Source organism: Palaemon carinicauda, chromosome 6 (assembly GCF_036898095.1).
Source record: "Palaemon carinicauda isolate YSFRI2023 chromosome 6, ASM3689809v2, whole genome shotgun sequence".
NCBI classification, from domain to species: Eukaryota; Metazoa; Arthropoda; class Malacostraca; order Decapoda; family Palaemonidae; genus Palaemon; species Palaemon carinicauda.
The window spans coordinates 5,629,843-5,649,557 of NC_090730.1; the positions used below are offsets into that span (position 1 = coordinate 5,629,843).

General features: G+C 49.4%; 1 protein-coding gene across 9 annotated transcripts in view; it reads left to right on the forward strand.

Annotated features, from left to right (window-relative positions):
• The window catches only part of LOC137642400 (src substrate cortactin-like), a 94,938-nt gene that overhangs the window by 18,212 nt on the left and 57,011 nt on the right, over positions 1–19,715 (forward strand). The window lies entirely within an intron of this gene.

A 19,715-nucleotide genomic window follows, 5' to 3' on the forward strand; every position in this document is an offset into this window, starting at 1 on the left:
GGGCGAGAGAGTTGAGTCTCTGGCAACGGACCGTAATCAACTCATGGCGGATGTGAATGTGTTAAAGTGTCAGAGTGCCACATTAGAAAATCGTGGGGATAAAGTGATTAGTGCGCAAAGTGTTTTTAGTGTTGCGACCGAGGGTTCGTCTGTTCGTGCTTGTCGTTCTCCTAGTCCGAGACCTCTTTCAAGCTCCCATGCACCAGGGAGAAGTAATGTCGTAGGACTTATGGGGACGAGAGGCTCTAACAAACGAACAGACGTTCCCTCTATGGTTTCGGGCGTGTCTCGTCAAGACCGCCCCTGCCATAAGACGAGCGAGGCGGTTTTCTCCTCGTCTTCCGAAGGCTTCTCGCGAAAGAAACCTTGGAGCAAAGTTTCTAGACCCTTAAAGCGGAAGTCAGTCCCTTCAGGACAGGTCCAGCGTCCTGGCTGTAGCCATTGGGACAGCTCTGACCCTGTGCAGTCATCGGAAGACTGCTTGCCGCTTAAACGAAAGCGTAACACGGGCTCCGAGAGTCTCAGTAAAGGCAATGTTTTGCCGTCACAGACATTACCATCGTCTCGGCCCGTACCGACTCCCGTTGATCCTAAATGGGTTGTCCTGCAGGATATGCAGAATAAGCTTGCCTCCCTTATGGAGGAGTATACCGTTGAGCAGGTTTACGATGATCCTCGCCGTTACGCTGATCGAGATCCTGGCCTTCAGCCGCCCAAACGAGCCTTTACTCGTCCTGTTGACATTACAAAGTCACGTCAGTCACGTGACTTGGCGCCTCACTCGATGCAGTCCCGTGTTGACTTTCAGCCGCTGCCGCAGTCTCGTGTTGACGTTCAGCCGCTGCCGCATGCTCCTGTTGACGTTCAGGACGTTCGCCAACCAGCTCAGTTGCCTTGTTTTGACGTTGAGCGTCAAGCTCCGCAGTCAAGGGTTGTTTTAACTGCTCAATCTAGGCAGTCAAGGCAGTCTCGACTTGACGTCGAGCGTCCTCACGCTCCTGTTGTTGCTGCTGGTCAGTCCTTTAAGCAGTTACATGACGTAGCGTCCTTGACTGCTACTGATGCTCCTTTGCGTGTGGACTTTGCTTGTCAAGCATTGCCACCACGGCAGGTCTCTCCCTTGCTTGAGACTCATCAATTGTCGGATGAGGTTCCTTCAGATGAGGATGTTGCTGATCCTCTGCCTACTGATAATCCTTTGGATGTTTTATCAGACGTGGAAGAGCCTAAGGCTGCGCAACCTTCTATGGATTTTAAGAAAATCATGATGATTTTTAAGGATCTTTTCCCAGATCATTTTGTGACTGCTGCTCCTCGTTCGCCGCCGTCTGAGTTTGCGCGAGGCTTAGCTGCTGCCAAGCCTTCCTTTACTAAGCTAGTGCTCTCTCGCTCTTATAAGAGGGCTTTACGTCTACTAGGCGACTGGTTGGTTACCAGGAGGAGTTTGGGGAAGACGGCCTTTGCCTTCCCTCCTTTTAAACTAGCTTCTAGAGCGAGCGTCTGGTATGACACGGGAGAAGTTCTCGGCTTGGGAGTCCCTGCCTCTGCCCATAGTGACTTCTCAAGCCTCGTAGACTCTCCCCGTCGCCTGGCCATGAGACGCTCTAAAATTTGTTGGTCCTCCTCGGACCTTGACCATCTCCTTAAAGGGGTTTACAGGGCCTTCGAAGTTTTTAACTTTTTAGATTGGTCTCTAGGAGCATTAAGCAGGAAGATCTCGTCTGCTGACCAGGATGTGTCCTTGCTTATTATGTCTTGTATGGACAAAGCCATCCGCGATGGCTCCAATGAGCTCGCCTCCACCTTTACGTCTGGTGTCCTGAAAAAGAGGGAAACCCTTTGCTCTTTCCTTTCAGCAGGAGTTACTCCCTGTCAAAGATCGGAGCTTCTCTTTGCTCCCTTATCGGCTGCCTTGTTTCCTCAACAGCTGATCAAGGACATTGCTGCTTCGCTTATACAGAAGGATACACATGACCTGATGGCTTCTTCTGCTCGCAAGGGAGCTCCTTCTTCATCCTTTGTTGTGAGACCCAGAATCGATACTCCTGCGTCTAGGTTTATCCCGCCCTTTCGTGGCAGAGCTCCCAGCAGGGGAGGCGCTCGTGCCGATGGAAAGAGAGGCAAGAGGAGAGGATCCAAGTCCTCCCGTGGCAGAGTCTGACTGCCCACGTCCTCAGACAGCGGTAGGGGCCAGACTGAACAACTTCTGGCAGGCCTGGGAGAAGAGGGGTGCAGACCAAGAGTCTGTGTTGTTGCTCAAGGAGGGGTACAAAATACCTTTTGTACGCAGACCTCCTTTAGTAACAGTTCCTCTAGACCTCTCTCCCAGGTATCGAGAGTAGTCAAGGAGACAAGCTCTACATCACCAGGTGTCTCTGTTGCTAGAGAAGGGAGCTGTGGTGAAAGTCTCGGACCTTCAATCACCGGGATTTTACAACCGTCTCTTCCTAGTCCCAAAGCATACGGGAGGTTGGAGGCCAGTGCTGGACGTCAGTGAGCTCAACGTTTTTGTTACGAAAACAAAATTTACGATGGAGACCACGAAGTCCGTCCTAGCAGCGGTCAGGGAGGGAGTCTGGATGGTCTCTCTCGACCTGCAGGATGCGTACTTCCACATTCCTATACACCCGGATTCTCAACTGTATCTGAGGTTTGTTTACAGGAATGTGGTGTACCAGTTTCGAGCACTGTGCTTCGGCCTCAGCCCTGCTCCTCTCGTGTTTACGAGGCTCATGAGGAATGTGGCAAAGTTCCTTCATTTATCGGGAATTCGAACCTCCCTGTACTTGGACGACTGGCTTCTCAGAGCATCGTCCCGTCATCGCTGTCTGCAGGACCTTCACTGGACGTTGGGTCTAGCAAAGGAGTTGGGACTGTTTTTTAAACTTAGAAAAGTCTCAACTGATTCCATCCCAGACGATTCTCTATTTGGGGATGGAGATTCGCAGTCTAGTTTTTCGGGCTTTTCCGTCTGCCACCCGAATAGAGCAAGCCCTGCTCAAAGTCCGACTCATGCTGAAAAAAGACCGTTGTTCAGTAAGAAGTTGGATGAGCCTCGTAGGGACTCTGTCATCCCTGGAGCAGTTTGTCTCGCTAGGGAGACTTCACCTTCGCCCTCTCCAGTTCCATCTAGATTCACACTGGAACAAGAGCAAGACTTTAGAAGCTGTATCAATCCCGGTCTCCGAGCCAGTAAAAGCATGCCTGAACTGGTGGGACAGCAACATAAGTCTGAGAGAGGGTCTGTCCCTGGCAGTCAAGAACCCAAACCACGTGTTGTTCTCAGACGCGTTGGATTTGGGTTGGGGAGCGACTCTGGACGGTCGGGAATGTTCGGGTCTTTGGACGTCGGTTCAGAAGAGCATGCACATCAATGGCAAGGAGCTATTAGCGGTTCACTTGGCCTTGATGAGTTTCGAGAGCATTCTTCGAAACAAAGTGGTAGAGGTCAACTCGGACAACACCACAGCATTGGCGTACATCTCCAAGCAAGGAGACACTCTCTCCCACACACTGTTCGTCATCGCAAGGGACCTCCTCATCTGGTCAAAAAATCGAGGCATCTCCCTGTTGACAAGATTCATCCAGGGGGACTTGAACGTCTTGGCAGACTGTCTCAGTCGGAGAGGTCAGGTGATTCCCACGGAATGGACCCTCCACAAGGACATGTGCAAGAGTCTTTGGGTGACTTGGGGTCAACCCTCCATAGACCTCTTTGCCACCTCGTTGACCAAAAGGCTCCCGACCTATTGCTCGCCAGTCCCAGATCCAGAGGCGACCCACATAGATGCTTTTCTACTGGACTGGTCTCACCTGGACGCGTACGCATTCCCACCGTTCAAGATCGTCAACAAGGTATTGCAGAAGTTCGCCTCTCACGAAGGGACAAGGTTGACGTTGATTGCTCCCCTCTGGCCCGCGAGAGAGTGGTTCACAGAGGTACTTCAATGGCTGGTAGACATTCCAAGGAGTCTTCCTCTAAGGATGGATCTCTTACGGCAGCCCCACGTAAGGGATCTTCATCAAAGCCTCCCCGCGCTTCGTCTGACTGCCTTCAGACTATCGAAAGACTCTCAAGAGCTCGAGGCTTTTCGAAGGAGGCAGCCAGAGCGATTGCGAGAGCTAGGAGAGCTTCTACCATCAAAGTATACCAGTCGAAGTGGGAAGTCTTTAGAGACTGGTGCAAGTCAGCATCTATTTCCTCTTCCAGTACCTCTGTAGCCCAGATCGCAGACTTTCTCCTACATCTGAGAAATGTTCGCTCCCTCTCAGCGCCCACTATTAAGGGCTACAGGAGCATGTTGGCGTCTGTATTCAGACATAGAGGCTTAGATCTTTCCAATAATAAAGATCTCCAAGATCTGAAGTCTTTCGAGACCTCTAAGGAGCGTCGTATGGCAACTCCTGGATGGAACTTAGACGTGGTCCTAAGGTTCCTAATGTCCGACAGGTTTGAGCCATTACATTCAGCCTCCCTGAAGGATCTCACCCTCAAGACACTTTTCTTAGTGTGCTTGGCTTCGGCTAAAAGGGTCCGTGAGATCCATGCCTTCAGTAGGAACATCGGCTTTTCCACAGATAAAGCCACATGTTCACTTCAGCTTGGTTTCTTGGCCAAAAATGAACTGCCTTCTCGTCCTTGGCCTAAGTCATTTGATATATCTTGCCTGTCAGAGATCGTAGGCAACGAGCTTGAAAGAGTACTGTTAGTTAGAGCTCTTAAGTTTTATTTGGCTCGTACCAAATCCTTACGAGGTGGATCTGAGGCCTTGTGGTGCTCAGTTAAGAAGCCATCATTGCCTATGTCAAAGAATGCTTTGTCGTATTTTATTAGATTTTTAATCCGAGAGGCTCAATCTCACTTGAGTGAAAAAGACCGTTGCTTGCTTAAGGTTAAGACGCACGAAGTAAGAGCTATAGCAACCTCCGTGGCCTTTAAGCAAAACAGATCTCTGCGAAGTATTATGGACGCGACCTTTTGGAGAAGCAAGTCGGTATTCGCGTCATTTTACTTAAAAGATGTCCAGACTCTTTATGAGGACTGCTACACACTGGGTCCATTCGTTGCAGCGAGTGCAGTAGTGGGTGAGGGTTCTACCACTACATTCCCTTAATTCCAATATCCTTTTAATCTGTCTCTTGAAATGTTTTTAATCTTGTTTTGAGTTGTACGGAAGGCTAAGAAGCCTTTCGCATCCTGGTTGATTTGGCGGGTGGTCAAATGTCATTTCTTGAGAGCGCCCAGATTAAGGGTTTTGATGAGGTCCTGTTGTATGGGTTGTCGCCCTGGATACTTCAGCTCCTGGGAGTCTTTCAGCATCCTAAGAGGATGGCTGGGCTTCGTGAGGAAAGCGGACTAACAAGGCAGAGTAATCGTCAGAGTCAGCTTCCTTACCAGGTACCTATATTTATTTGGGTATTGTTATGATATAACTGTCAAAAACTCTAAGCATATACGCTGTAAACTGTATTAATACTGGTCTCTACCCACCACCATGGGTGTGAATCAGCTATTATATATTCACCGGCTAAGTTTAATATTTAAAAATGATATTTTGATTATAAAATAAATTTTTGAATATACTTACCCGGTGAATATATAAATTAAAGGCCCTCCCTTCCTCCCTGATAGAGACCCAGCGGAATGAGAAGAACTGGAGCTGTTTACATGTATATTCGGTATCTGGCCGATAGTCGGCGCTGGTGGGCACACCCGCAACCTTCATGGCGATCGCTCGCGAGTTTTTGTGTTTCTGTCGAGCCGTCCGAGACGTCAGCTATTATATATTCACCGGGTAAGTATATTCAAAAATTTATTTGTTCCGTAACCGAAATACAAACCACGCTATTTACAAAGGGTTATTACTTTTAGCGTAGCTGAAATGGCGAGCCATTAGAATTTAACGAGGGTGTATTACCCCCGCGCTAGTTAGCGGGGGGGTAGGGGAGTGGTAGCTAGCTACCCCTCCTCCCCCTCACACACAGGTGAATACTCACTTTCACTTTTGGCTCGGACTGTGACAGACGTCTCTGTCTTGGTCCTCGCTTGGCAGCCATTGTCTGTTTTGTCTTTACTTAATCGCTTACTTTTCTTTTACTCAATATATATGTAAACATGTTTTCATGTTTGTATATATATTTGAGTATAGAAATAAGTAAGTTTCCTTTTCAGATGTGTGTGTGTAGTGTACGATATCTACGTGGAGGCCTCGGCAGTTAGGCCACCACGGCCTATTTTTATGGGTTGCGATCGAGTTTGACTTCGGTCTTTCTCTCTCTCTCTCTCTCTCTTGAGGTCGTTCACCCTTTTACTATGTTTTACTACGCCCTTGTAGCTTCCTTCCCATGTGGGTGGGGTTGCTACGCCGTACATTTTGTCTCAATTAGTTTATGAATCTAATTGTAGTTGTTAATTTTTCAGCTTGTAGAACGATTCCTTTCGGGGTTTTCGTTTTTTTCTTTAGTGTTCATTCATTTTTAAATTACATAATTACATAGTTACATAATTATAATTGTTATAATTCTGTTTTGGTTACAGCTCTCCTTCCGCGAGTGTAAGTGGTTGTGAGGGCACGTGCCTGTTGTGTAATTCTTGTTCCTTTTCCTCGGGATTCCTCTTCGGAGCCTTCCCGGGGGAATGAATGTGTACTAATATTATTTGTTTTATTTTTTTACAGTTACCGATCTAGTTCGTTTCTGTAATATAGCAACGGTGTGAGCTGTCTGGTTGAGTCCTGGGGATTCGGCTGTTGCTGCCTCCCCCCTTGTATTGTCGTCAGGGGCGTGTCTCCTACTGGTAGTACTCCCGTGTCGACGGACAGCTCTCCAGTTCATTTTAGAACAGTCAGGAGGCTTGCCTCCTTGGGCGGATAACTTTCCTTCCGAGGGAAGTTTTTTCCTGTCCAGGCTTGAGCTTTTCCTCTTTTGGGGGGTTCTTCTCTTGCCTTTTTTTCGTGCGACTATGCTCTTGGTGCTGAGCGGTCGCACCTGCAGTTTCGCTCAAGGGGCTGGGCAACTGCAGGAGCTCCTCTTCGGAGGATTGCCCCTTTTAGGTCACTGGCTGACCAGTCTCTTCCACGAAGTGTTTCTCTTTCGTTCGCGAGAGAGTACACTCATAGAGACTCCTCTTCGGAGGTTTCTTCTGTTGCTGTTGCTGTTGGCCTCCCTCGCCGTAAGGCCCTCCGTCCGCCTCGTCGTAAGGGCCTCTCATCTCCCTATAAGGGTGCTTGAGGCGCCTTTTTGAATCTCCGTTTGCAGCCTACAACTTCTTTTTCTCGATCTTCCGTCTTGGTGCAGATGGACAGCAGTCTAATCTCGTCTTCCGACGGGCAACGGTCTTCCCGACGGACAACGGTCTTCCCGACGGACAACGGTCTTCCCGACGGACAGCGGTCTTCCGACGGACATCAGTCTCCCGGCGGACAACGATCCCTTCGGGGCACAGGGTTGCCCCCACGGGGGTTCTTCCCTTGCGTGTCAGGGTTTCCCTGCGCGCCCTTCTGTTCGTCAGCGCTCTCCTGTTCGTCAGCGCTCTCCTGTTCGTCAGCGCTTTCAAGATGATCTTCCCTGCGGTTCCTGTTACGTGCCCTGTGCGCCCACGTTCGCCCTCGCGATCTAGAACTTCGGTTCAGGTCGGGGTCAAGGACTCTTCTTCTTTGCGCAGGCTTCCACGCGTAGCCTTCTGCTCGTCAGCGATCATCAGCTCGTCAGCGATCATCAGCTCGTCAGCGATCATCAGCTCGCCAGCGATCGTCAGCTCGTCAGCGATCATCAGCTCGCCAGCGATCTCCGGATCGCCCACGTGTGTTACAGCTGGCACGCCAACGTTCTCCAACACTTCTGAAGGAACATGGTTCGCCAGCTACTAGCTCAACTGCGGATGCTGATCGCCATCGCGCGACCCTCAACTGCAGATGCTGATCGCCATCGCGCGACCCTCAACTGCGGATGCTGATCGCCATCGCGCGACCCTCAACTGCGGATGCTGATCGCCATCGCGCGACCCTCAACTGCGGATGCTGATCGCCATCGCGCGACCCTCAACTGCGGATGCTGATCGCCATCGCGCGACCCTCAACTGCGGATGCTGATCGCCATCGCGCGACCCTCAACTGCGCGCCATCGCACAACCCTGAACGATTGCCCGCTTACGCATGCTGCTCCTCATCGCACAACCCTGAACGATCGCCCTCTTGCGGATGCTGATCACCATCGCACCCTTTCACGCGATCATTCACCTGCGCATGCTACTCGCCATCGCACAACCCTGAACGATTGCCCGCTTACGCATGCTGCTCCTCATCGCACCACCCTGAACGATCGCCCTCTTGCGGATGCTGATCACCATCGCACCCTTTCACGCGATCATTCACCTGCGCATGCTGCTCGCCATCGCACAACCCTGCACGATTGCCCGCTTACGCATGCTGCTCCTCATCGCACAACCCTGAACGCTCGCCCTCTTGCGGATGCTGATCACCATCGCACCCTATCACGCGATCATTCACCTACACATGCTGCTCGCCATCGCTTACCGCCAGCGATCTTCTTCACCTACGCGGCAGCACGATCCCTCGCCGTCACGCCCATTTCGCCTGCGCGCCCGCGCGATCGCTCGCCTGCGCGCCCGCGCGATCGCTCGCCTGCGCGCCCTCGCGACCGCTCGCCTGCGCGCCCGCGCGACCACTCGCCTGTGCGCCCGCGCGACCATTCGCCTTTGCGCGACCGTTCGCCCTCGCGCGACCGTTCGCCCTCGCGCGACCATAGTTCGCGGCGAATTCCACAGCCGGTGGTAGCAGCAGGGACGCGTGCTCCTAGGTGGCACTCGGGATCACCTCCATCCAAGCACAGGTTGGTAGTGCAGGACGAAGACAGGTCAGTACAGCATTCTTCCCACCTTCTTTTCAGGCAGGAACCGTCGTGTCCTCTCCAAAGGATCGCCCGATCCCTTTCACCTTAGCGAGGATTTCGGACTCTGTGTCCTTGGAGCAGCAGACATGGTTTGATCCGCTGGCACGGGCGTTAATGAGGTTTATGAAACCAGCACTCACCGGCCAGGGTAACAAACCAGCGGCTGTCTCTCCTACGCTGAAGAGAAAGAGAGGAGTGGACTTCGTGGTGACTTCCCCCAGGGCGAAGTTGGTTCCCAAGAGGTCGGTCTCGAGGGTCCCCTCTCCTGCACGAGTACTCTCTCCTTCTCCTGCCCTGGAAGGATTTTTGGCGGGGGGGCTTTCCGTTGAAGATTTCTCCATCGGACAAGGGGTGACTGCTTACCTCTTCCTCTGGGAGCTTACCAGGTTCTTTCCCTCCTTGGTTACGGCCCGAGGTTTGGTTCAAGGAAGCTACAGGAAGATCAAGGGTACTTTCCTCCTCTCGAGCTCAGGCACCTTGGCCTTTCGTCGTTAAGTATCTACTTGCGGACAAGCTCGATGTTGTACCATCTGGACGCACTGACTGAAGGCTTCCTTCGGGTGTCTCATCTGTGGAGGTCAACGACCTCAGACACCCTTCCATCCTTGAGAAGAGTTTTGTCTTTGCCCAAGGACAGAGACTTAAACATCTGCTGTGCGGAGTAAATCGACTTCCGGTTTCACTCCTCCAAGGCGCTTTCTTCCAGACTCTGCAGGGCTCCAGCTCCCTTTTCTTTCAACCACGTCGGCCTAAGTTATCGGCTACGACAACTGGGACAAGGTGTCCAATTGCAGTTTCCTCCTGTCAGGAACAGATGGCACGGGAGACTCCCCCGGGGGGGCATAGTCCTAAAAGGAGTTCACGAACTCTAGGATTGCAGGTTTTTTCGCTGGGAGGATGCTTAAGGTTACTCATCCGAATGACAGCTTCCCGATGCCCATTCCCGCACAATCTCTGTGAGTAGCCAAGGATATCGCGCCTGCCGTCTCTGTCAGCGAATTCAGTGTCTCTGAACCTCTATGCCATAGCATCAGCAGAGTTGCCCGGTTGGGCAGAATGATCCATACCTTAGGCGAAGGTCTTCCTTAGGATCATCGACGGCTTCACCCCTGGCCCCCTCAGTCGATCCTTTCTTGTAAGGAAGGATCTGAGAGGGGATGTCCATAGTCGACCTCTCAGCCCTGATCAAGTTTGTCGAACAAACTTCGGCCAGCGTAGACCAGCAGAATCGATCAGACTGGTAACGAGGCGACAGGACTCCTTTAACCCTGGATCGGAAGGACGGGTACTTTCAGTTTCCATTCCATCCATCTTCCAGGGTGCTCGTCGAATTCAGCCTAAACTGCAAGTATTCCTGCTTATGATGCAGTGTGGCTATCCCGCCGTGGCATAGCAGGTTTGTTTCCCCAGAGAACTCTCCCTGCCTTCCTCTTGGCCGCTCAGGTGCAGACTTCCGCCTCCTCTGCTGTTTGGAGGGCTGGTCAACTCCGGTAGGCTCGGGTTTCGACCTTCTTCAGCGCCGGGAAAAGCTTCCGAATGCTGACCATGAGTGTGGGCTCATGGTATTTTGCTTGGAGCCTTCTCTTCCTCTGCCTCAACATCTGGAGTATCTGGCCATGATATTGAGTCAACCGCCTTACCACGTTGGAAACCCCGCTTCTCGTCCGTCCAGCGAGGTTAAGCAACGTCGGTACTTGGATGGGTGACCACCTGGGGACGCCAGATTCTGTTACCACATCCTCCGAGCCTTCCTTTCGGTTCACCGTGGCAAGACTGAGGAGAGTCGCAGTACCTGTTCTCAGTCAAGCAGAGTTTTCAGCCCTACCTTGGAACGTTTCCTAGTTCTTCTTTCCTCATTGACCCGTTTATAGTCCGAACGGTCGCCTCAGGATAAGTTCCATGTGGGGCGATCCAAGTTCCGGTGGCTTCAGGCAATGTTTAACCGGACTCCCTGGCCCTATGGGACCAGCGGAACTATTAAACCTATGGAGCCTCTTGATGGTAGTGGATATTCTCGTCCTTTCCCCACATTCTTGATGCGGTTCTCGGACTCGTCAAAGGAAAGGGGGGGGGCATGTTCCGGTCCAGGCCTATGGTCAAGACCTGAAGGATACCTCTCCATCATTCAGGCAGGCTTAAGGGCCTTAGTCTGGCCCCTCTTCAGATCCTACCGCTCCTGCCAAGTCGCCCCGTTGCGTGTCGACTTCATGCTAACCAGCAGGGGACGCATTTTCACACCTTCACATCTTGCAGTAGAGATATCGGGATGATTGAGATTCTCTCAATTCCACCATCGGCTCTCTCATTCCAGGCAGGGGAATGTGTCTCTCAGACTATCCGAGCAGAGCCTCATAGAGAGAGTGTACCTAGGGGTCTTTGACCTTGGGTAACCAGCAAGTGCTGGTCTGGGGGACCTGATCGCGACAGCTTGGAACCTCAAGCTTCCGCTAGTTTTCCCCCCAGTCTCAGACCCCGAGACTCTGGCAAGATGCATTCCGGTGATGGTGGGACAACTTCGACGCCTGCGTCTTCCCTCCTTTTTGTCTGCGGACAATGGGTCTCAACAAAACCAGGTTGTCTGTCAACCTTTCAATGGGAGAGCTCCACTGGGACTATGTGCAAAACGGTTTCTGGACCCTCTGCTTCCCCTGACGGAACTCCCGGGAGAGCTTCTCCCACGGCGCAGACTACTCAAGCAACCACACTGCGACATCTCTCCCGAACCGGGGCGTCGCTTCGGCTTCATGCCTGGAGACACTACGCTTCCTCCTCTAGAAGAGACAACCCGCTACAGTCGCGGTACGGAGGTCGCGTCATCTGCGATAGTCATCCACAGGGGTCTCCCAGGCAAAGTGAAGAGTCTAAGGTGGTTGGTGCCGTGGGAGATATACCTCTTCCCGTGAGGCCTCTTCTCCAGCAATAACGGTCTTATTGCCTTTCGGCGGGAGGAAACTCCTTTCTGCTCTTGGCAATGAAGCCTGTCGCTCAGCCTTTCCCTGACCTTCAGGCTTAAAGGAATAACTTTTTCCTGCCCGCTGGATCTATCCTCGCTCATGCGAAGCTACGATCGTCCCTGCCCTAGTCGGAGGAAGACCTCCAACTTGGAGCATGGCTCGGACTTTTAGTCCTTTAAGAGATCTTCTCAAGACCCTTTTACGACAGGCCTCGGATTGTATTCCGCCCTGGGTCTTCTGCTCACTCTGGCCACGGCCAGTGTGTAAGCAATCTTCTTGGTCTCTTACTACTCCCCCCCTTTCTAAGGAAGAGGGGAAGGCAACATTCAGGCTCGCTCCTGAGTTGTTGGCTAGACTCAGAATCTGAGGGTCCCGACCCTTCGGTCCGATTCATTCAAGATTTTGAGTCTCCATTCTGTGTCTGATGTCCCAAGACCTTCTCTTTCTTGCCAGTACAGGAATCGAGAGGTTAGCGCTGGGAACAGCTGCAGTTTGGCCTCAGTTACAGCCGATTTGGGAACACAAGGAGGACATGGGGGGAGAGTCACCAGTATACCTCTTCAGCCCGGACTCAAGGACATTCATCTCGACCTGTCTTCAGACCCTCCCCCGTCACGTCGCCCTACAGCACGATGTTAAATACATCGCAACGTCCCTCGCCTTCGAGTAATTCTACTCTGTGACGCAGGTGCTACAAGCTGGAGTCTGGAAGCGTCTGATGACCTTCGCAGCCCGCTTCCTGCAGGGCGTGACCCACAGGAGTCTCGATACGTTTTCTATCGCTCTGTGGTGGCTACACAACAGCTGGTCTAACCTCAGGCTCCTTTTTGGACAGGTAGCAGAAGGTTGAGGGCATTGTTATCAGGTTTTAGTCTGCATGAACGAAAGAAGTATGTCTGGCCCTTACTTCTTTCTTCATCATCCCCTCTACGGGGAAGCAGCATCCTGGTCTCTGCATAGCTGACCTCGAACCTCTGCAGGTAAACCATGCTTCCTTGTGTTCCGAGTATTGAGTCAATACTGTCGCGTCCCCCATACCCTGACGAGGTGGTATTGGGAACGTCTTAACCCAGAGTTCCTTCTGGAACTCCAGGTCAACTGCCTAAGACGGGTCACACTTCTTCCTTCACACACAAGCTTACGTAGGCCACATGGTTCCTTGCGGTGCAAGGAACTTGTGAGGTGCAGGGACTCCTTTTCTCGAGTGCGACTCACTCGGATTCTGAGTCCCCGGGTAAAGCCAAAGCCAGTATGGCTGGGGACTTTCCACCCTTCCTAAGGGATAAGTCACCCTTTGTAAATAGCGTGGTTTGTATTTCGGTTACGGAACAAATGACAAATTCGAAGATAATTTGTATTTTTCCTAACCATACAAACCTTAGCTATTTACACATATTTGCCCGCCAGCCCTGTCCCCCAAGACAAGTCCTACCTCTAAGTGAAAGTGAGTATTCACCTGTGTGTGAGGGGGAGGAGGGGTAGCTAGCTACCACTCCCCTACCCCCCCGCTAACTAGCGCGGGGGTAATACACCCTCGTTAAATTCTAATGGCTCGCCATTTCAGCTACGCTAAAAGTAATAACCCTTTGTAAATAGCTAAGGTTTGTATGGTTAGGAAAAATACAAATTATCTTCGAATTTGTCATTTTATAATCAAAATATCATTTTTAATTCGCACATAATTCACATAACACTGATGGCTATAATTGAATGGATGAAATGTATTTTAGCATCAGTTCTGAGTCTTGAGAACATTTTTAGATATTCTTGAGTAGGTGTTTGAAAAGGCATCACATGCTGGTAGAAGTAAAAATATTGGTTTCACCACAAACACTATTTTAGTCAAGCTTTTTTTATGGTCACTAAATCATCTCAGGCACTTAAGTACCTCTTTGTAAAAAAGAAAGAAATCATCAGAGTCAGTTGGTTGTACTATGTTTACCTAGACTGATTCCAGAGACACTCAGATCAGCTACTAGTGCCATCATTCATGTTTTTGCAATAATACTGTATAACTATGCTACATACTTTCCTATGTAATTTTTGGGGGATTTTGATTATGTGCTCTATAGTGATTTGCATATGTATCCCAGATTTCTGGAGACTGGAAGGTTGTATGTTAAGATGACCTTTAACCTCTCAGGTCTTTTTTGTTTGAAGGAAAGAGCAGCTAATGTTGTTGTGCTTGATATGTAGCATGTCGATTACAGCTAGCTAATAAGCAAACATAGGAATGGTTCATACTTTATTTAGATTTACCTTATGTTTAGTTCACTGCTAACACTGGGTTGTACTTTATTTTGTTTTGTGTATTTATTATCTACTCTTGGGTTATCACACACATTTAGTAATGTTAAGAGTCTTGATTATTTACTCTTTTTCAATATTTAACTTAGCCGGTGATTATAATAGCTGCAACTCTGTTGCTCGACAGATAAACTCTACGGAAAAATTCGCCAGCGATCGCTACACAGGTAGGGGGTGTACTCAACAGCGCCATCTGTCGTTCAGATACCCAGTACTCATTGTAAACAAAGAACTCAATTTTCTCTCTGTCGAGCTATCGACAAGACGCTCTTATTCGCTGTTGCTAAACTGGAGTTTTTTCACAACTAATTGGTGAAGTACTTTATTCTAGTTTTGAGCTTTCGCTATGCAGGTGTTTTATCTTCATCTTAAATCTTGAACTCGTTTTGGATAGATTTAATTATGGTGACAAAGAGAGTATGGTCTTTCTTTCACTTTTAAATGGCCGACCCTTCCCTTAGACGGAAGTGTGTTTAGGCTTTTAGTAATTCTTATCACGTTATAGATTTTCCTCTATATATTTTATATCTCTCCGCCTTTATTAGGCCTCTTCGATTAACTTTCCATTTATTATAAACATATAAAAATAAATTTTAATGTTTTGTTTATATAGACCTTTCCTGAGAGTAGGCGGTCATAACTTGGAAACCGAAGTTAATCAACGTTGAGCCCCTTATATCGTAATTAGCTTTTAAAGAGCTAAGGATTTAAAACTTTTTAAATGTAAGATTTTATGAAAGAATTTCTTTGATAGTCTTCTTACTGTTTTCAAAGATGAACTAACATTTAGTTTTTTTTTACGCTACGCAGTTGTTGACGTTCAGGACGTTCAACATGCGCTCTATCGTTACGATAGAGAGAGAGTGTATCACGGTTTCACTTTGCAGTAAGAGTAAATCGATTCTGACGTTTTGTTCATTCTTTCTTAGCTTAAATGTTTTAAATTCTAATTTAAAGGAACTTTTTATTGGAAAACCTTTCAGTTTTTTCCTTTAGTCAAATAACATGTTTTTTTGACGAAATATAATTGGGCTCTTCTCTTAGGTGCGAAATCAAGAGAGAAAGAGAGAGAGAGATAGAGACGGAGGGAGAGAGAGGAGAGAAAACGTTCCGTTCAAGCGGGTAACGTTGTTCTCGAGTTACTCTCGTCCCTAGTCGCTGTACGGGGAGGAAGGATAAAACGTTTTTAGGTTTTTATTCTCGTCCCCAGGCTATGTGCGGTGAGAGATTGAAAACGTAGTTATATGAACTAGTGTTTAGTCTCTTTCCCAGCCACTGATTTTTATATCTTGAAATATGTTTTCTGTTTTTTGCTGGTATTAATGAGCTTGCATTATACGACTGATTTCGCAATTACTACCTTTTAATGAAGGGTAGAATTGCATGTTTCAGGTAGAAATAAGTGCAAAACAAAAAATCGAAGTGATAAAGTGATATGCGCAAAGTGTTACAGTGTTGCGTCCGAGGCGCAAAGTGTTACAGTGTTGCGTCCGAGGCGCAAAGTGTTACAGTGTTGCGTCCGAGGGTTCGTCTGTTCGTGCCTGTCGTTCACCTAGTCCGGGACCTCTTACATGCTCCCAAGCCCAGGGGAGAAGTAATGTCAAACGACTTATGGGTTCGAGAGGCCTTGACCAACGAACAGACGTTTTTCCCTCTATGGTATCGGGTGTATCTTACCAAGATCTCCCCTACCATAAGACGAGAGAGACGTTGTTTCTCCTCGTCATCCGAAGGCTTTTCGCATAAGAAACCTGTCACAAGGTTTCGAAGCCCTTAAGCGAAAGTCAGTCCTTTCAGGACAGGTCCAGCGTCCTGGTTACAACCATTAGGACAGCTCTGACCGTATGCAGTCATCGGATAACTGCTCGCCGCCTAACAAAAGCGTAACACAGACTCCGAGAGTCTTTTTTTGTAGGCAAAGTGTTGCGGTCACAGACGTTACCCTTGTCTCTTACCACAACCATTTCCGTTGATCCTTAATGGGTTGTATGGCAAGACATGCAGTATATGCTTGCCTCCCTTATGGAAGACTATTCTACCGTTTAGTCCGTTGAGTCTAGCCGTTTATCTCATCGATATCCTGGCTTTCAGCCAACCTAACGTTCCTTTGTGCTTACTGTTGACGTTGGCGTAGCTTAGTCACATCAGTCAGTTTGTTTAGAACCACACTCGATGCGGTCTCGTGTGGTTTTTCAGCCGCATTTGGACGTTAGGCCACTTGCTGATGCTCCTGTTGACGTTCAAGACGTTCACTAACAATCGGAGTTGACTTGTTTTGACGCTGTGCGTCAACCTCCGCATTCTAGAGTTGTTTTGACTGCTCAGTCTAGGCAGTCAAAGCAGTCTCGACGCTGTGCGTCCTCACGCACCTGTTGTGGTTGACAGTTCAGTTGTTGACAGTTCACAGACTGTCAAGCAGTTACATGACGTTGCGTTCTGGTCCGCTACTAATGCACCAGTGAGTGTGGACTCTGCTTGTAAAGCATTGCCACCACGGTAGGTCTCTCCCTTGCTTGAGACTCAGCTTTTATCGGACAAGGTTCCTGTAGATGAGGAAGTTGCTGTTCTCCCTCCTACTGATATTCCCTTGAGGACTCTGTCAGATGGAGAGGAGCCTAAAGCTGCTTAGCCTCCTATGGACTTTAATTAAATCATGATGATTTTTTTAAGGATCTTCGTCCGGATCTTTTTGTAACTGCTGCTCCTCGTTCGCCTAAACGTCAGAGCTTACACTAGGCCTAGCTACTTCGAAGCCGTTGTTTTTAAGCTAGTGCTCTCTCGCTCTCCTAGAGAGCGTTACGTTGGCTAGGCGACTGGTTTTTCACCAGGAGGAGTTTGGGGGATACAGCCTTTGCTTTCCCTTCTTTTAAACTGGTTTATAGAGCGAGAGTCTGATATGACACGAGAGAAGTTCTCGGCTTGGGAGTTCATGCCTCTGCCCAGATAGACTTCTCAATTCTGGTAGACTCTCCCTGGCGCCTAGCCAGGAGACGCTCCAAGTTGTTTACAGGTCAACTTCACAGCTGTTTTCGAGCCTTTGAAGTTTTGCTGTACAATTATGTCACGCATAACAAGGCTTTCAGGGATGGTAAACGGTTCCGCCTCAGTCGCTAACCCCGTCTGTTGCCACACCTGCTCCCGTAGACCCTAAATGGGCTTTGCTGCAAGACATGCAGTCCAAGCTTGCGTCCTTGATAGAGGACTTAAATGCGGAGAAGGTTGCTACCGAACCTTCTGGCCAACAACCTTCCAACCGGTCGGTTGTGCACCCTGTTGACGCTGAGGTAACCTACTCGCGTCTGCCAGTTGAGGTGGTTACTCCACCGATGCGACCCAGTGTGGGTTGCCAGCCGCACGTTGACGTTAAGCGACGCTCGGAGGTGGTTGTTGACGTTCAGGACGTTCAACAACCAGCAGAGGTGACTTGTTTTGACGCAGTGCGTCAACCTCAGCAACCCGGTAGGGTGTTGACTGCACAACCCAGACGGTCTAGACAGTCTCGGGTTGACGCTGTGCTTCCTCGCGCACCCATGGTTGTTGACAGTTCACAGACTGTGCAGCAGTTCCATGATATTGCGTCCGGCTCCGTCACGCATCCACCAGTGCGACCGGACTCAGCGAGCCAGACGTTGCCCACTCCGTTGCCGTTTCCTCATCAGTTTTCGGATGAGGAACCCTCTGATGAGGACGTTGCTGAACAACAAGACGATCAGCCCCCAGCCCTGCTATCCATCCAGAAGATGCTGAAGAAGGAACGCTGCTCAGTCAGGCTGTGGATGAGTCTGGTAGGGACGCTGTCATCCGTGGAACAATTTGTGTCACTAGGAAGACTACACCTCCGTCCTCTTCAATACCATCTAGCTTTTCACTGGAAAAAAGGACAAGACGCTAGAAGCGGTCTCGATCCCGGTTTCCGAAAAGATAAAGTCTTGTCTGACTTGGTGAAAGGACAATATCAACCTAAGAGAGGGTCTTCCCCTGGCTGTTCAGATTTCAACCACGTTCTCTTCTCGGACGCATCGGACGTAGGCTGGGGTGCGACATTAAACGGTCGGGAATGCTCGGGAATATGGAACTCGAGTCAAAGGACAATGCATATCAACTGCAAGGAGCTACTGGCAGTACGTCTGGCCTGGAAAAGCTTCAGGTCTCTCCTTCAAGGCAAAGTGGTGGAGGTGAACTCGGACAACACCACGGCTTTGGAGTACATCTCCAAGCAAGGAGGGACCTACTCTCTGACGTTGTACGAGATCGCAAGGGACCTCCTCACCTGGTCAAAAGGTCTAAACATATCACTAGTAACGAGGTTCATCCTAGGCAACTTGAATGTCATGGCAGATTGTCTCAGTCGGAAGGGACAAATAATTCCAACAGAATGGACCCTCCACAAGGATGTATGCAAGAGACTTTGGGCCACCTGGGGCCAGCCAACCATAGATCTCTTCGCAACCTCGATGACCAAGAGGCTCCCAATATTTTGCTCACCAATCCCGGACCCAGCAGCAGTTCATATAGATGCCTTTCTCCTAGATTGGTCACATCTAGATCTATATGCATTCCCTCCGTTCAAGATTGTCAACAAGGTACTGCAGAAGTTCGCCTCTCACGAAGGGACAAGGTTGACGCTAGTTGCTCCCCTCTGGCCCGCGAGAGAATGGTTCACCGAGGTACTTCGATGGCTAGTAGACGTTCCCAGAACACTTCCCCTAAGGGTGGACCTGCTACGTCAGCCACACGTAAAGAAGGTACACCAAGGCCTCCACGCTCTTCGTCTGACTGCCTTCAGACTATCGAAAGACTCTCGAGAACTAGAGGCTTTTCGAAGGAGGCAGCCAGAGCGATTGCTAGAGCAAGGAGAACATCCACCCTTAGAGTCTACCAATCGAAGTGGGAAATCTTCCGAAACTGGTGCAAGTCAGTATCCGTATCCTCGACCAGTACCTCTGTAACTCAAATAGCTGACTTCCTCTTATATCTGAGGAAAGAACGATCTCTTTCAGCTCCCACTATTAAGGGTTACAGAAGCATGTTGGCATCAGTCTTCCATCACAGAGGCTTAGATCTTTCCAACAATAAAGATCTATAGGACCTCCTTAAGTCTTTTGAGACCACGAAGGAGCGTCGTTTGGTTACACCTGGTTGGAATTTAGACGTGGTACTAAGATTCCTTATGTCAGACAGGTTCGAGCCGCTACAATCAGCCTCCCTGAAAGATCTCACCTTAAAGACTCTTTTCCTGGTATGCTTAGCCACAGCTAAAAGAGTCAGTGAGATTCATGCCTTCAGCAAGAACATCGGATTCTCATCTGAAACGGCTACATGTTCTCTACAACTTGGTTTTCTAGCCAAAAACGAGCTGCCTTCTCGACCTTGGCCAAAATCGTTCGATATTCCAAGCTTATCGTATATGGTTGGAAATGAACTAGAAAGAGTCTTATGCCCTGTAATAGCTCTTAAGTTCTATTTAAAACGAACTAAACCTTTACGAGGCCCGTCTGAAGCTTTATGGTGTTCAGTTAAGAAACCATCTTTGCCTATGTCAAA